Source organism: Priapulus caudatus, unplaced genomic scaffold (genome assembly GCF_000485595.1).
Source record: "Priapulus caudatus unplaced genomic scaffold, Priapulus_caudatus-5.0.1 Scaffold416, whole genome shotgun sequence".
Classification (NCBI taxonomy): Eukaryota; Metazoa; Priapulida; class Priapulimorpha; order Priapulimorphida; family Priapulidae; genus Priapulus; species Priapulus caudatus.
Window position 1 is genome coordinate 227876 of NW_014577477.1, and position 1971 is coordinate 229846.

At 50.2% G+C, this 1971-nt stretch overlaps 1 protein-coding gene across 1 annotated transcript in view; it reads right to left on the minus strand.

Annotated features, from left to right (window-relative positions):
* The window catches only part of LOC106810173 (solute carrier family 2, facilitated glucose transporter member 3-like), a 10804-nt gene that overhangs the window by 1216 nt on the left and 7617 nt on the right, over positions 1 to 1971 (minus strand). The gene's annotated exons all lie outside the window — the stretch shown is intronic.

Here is a 1971-nt window from a genome sequence, read left to right on the forward strand (position 1 = left end):
TCACAGAGTCACTGGCGTAACGTCACAGTGACACTGCCGTAACGTCACAGAGGCAGTGACGTAACATCACAGAGGCAGTGACGTAACATCACAGTGGCACTGCCGTATCGTCACAGAGGCACTGACGTAACATCACAGTGACACTGCCGTAACGTCACAGAGGCAGTGACGTAACATCACAGAGGCAGTGACGTGACATCATAGAGACACTAGCGTGACATCACAGAGGCAGTGACGTAAGGTCCCAGAGACACTGACGTAACGTCACAGAGATACTGGCGTAAGATCACAGAGACACTGACGTAACATCACAGAGGCAGTGATGAAACATCACAGTGGCACTGCCGTAACGTCACAGAGGCACTGACGTAACATCACAGTGACACTGCCGCAACGTCACAGAGGCAGTGACGTAACATCACAGAGGCTGTGAAGTAACGTCACAGAGGCAGTGACGTGACATCATAGAGACACAGGCGTGGCGTCACAGAGGCAGTGACGTGACGTCACAGAGATACTGACGTAACGTCACAGAGACAGTGACGTAACGTCACAGAAACACTGACGTAACGTCACAGAGGCAGTGACGTGACATCACAGAGACACTGACGTAACATCACAGAGATACTGGCGTAACGTCACAGAGGCAGTAACGTAACATCCCAGTGACACAGACGTAATGTCACGGAAGCAGTGACGTAATGTCACAGAGGCAGTGACGTAGCATCACAGAGACAGTGACGTAACGTCACAGAGGCACTGGCGTGACGTTACATCACAGAGACAGTGACGTGACATCACAGTAACACTGAAGTAACGTCACAGAGACACTGGCGTAACGTCACAGAGACACTGACGTAACGTCACAAAGACGCTGACGTAACGTCACAGAGACACTGCCGTAATGTCACAGAGGCAGTGACGTAACGTCACAGAGACGCTAACGTAACGTCACAGAGACAGTGACGTAACGTCACAGAGACTCTGCCGTAAGGTCACAGAGACACTGACGTAACGTCACAGAGGCAGTGACGTGACATCACAGTGACACTTACGTAACGTCACAAATGCACTGACGTGACGCCACAGAGACAGTGACGTAACGTCACAGAGACTCTGCCGTAACGTCACATAGACACTGGCGTAACGTCACAGAGGCAGTGACGTGACATCACAGTGACACTGACGTAACGTCACGGAAGCAGTTTCGTAACGTCACAGAAGCAATGACGTAACGTCACAAAGACGCTGACGTAACGTCACAGAGACTCTGCCGTAACGTCACAGAGACGCTGACGTAGCATCACAGAGGCAGTGACGTAACGTCACAGAGACAGTGACGTAACGTCACAGAGACACTGCCGTAGCGTCACAGAGACACTGGCGTAACGTCACAGAGGTAGTGACGTGACATCACAGTGACACTGACGTAACATCACGGAGGCAATGACGTAACGTCACAGAGGCAGTGACGTAACATTACAGAGGCAGTGACGTAACGGCACAGAGGCAGGCAGAGGATAACGCACCTGCGACCCATCGTTTCGACGAGGTAGACGGACACAAAACGTCGACAGCATGTTGACAGTGCCTTAGTCCTATCGTAGCATAGAACGGCGCTGCGTTTACAGCTAAGCCAGCCGTTATGAATATGGACGTGGAGTAGTAAACAACCTGCAATGGTAGCGTGAGCCTTTCATTTTATGTCTGCATCATCGCATGCAAGAGTATAAGTTATAGCAAGTCGCTAACGGAAACAGCTTAGTATTAGTTAGTATTAGTCAATACAATTAGAGAGAGAGAGAGAGAGAGAGCACGAGAGAGAGCGGCGATAGAGATATAGAGCAGAACAGAGAGAGAGAGAGAGAGAGAGACGGATGAGAAACCTGAGAGGAGGAGGAGAGAGAAAGAGGAAAAATTAGAAGACAAGAAATAAGCACGAGAGAGCTGAAGAAGAAGCAGAAGGAAGAT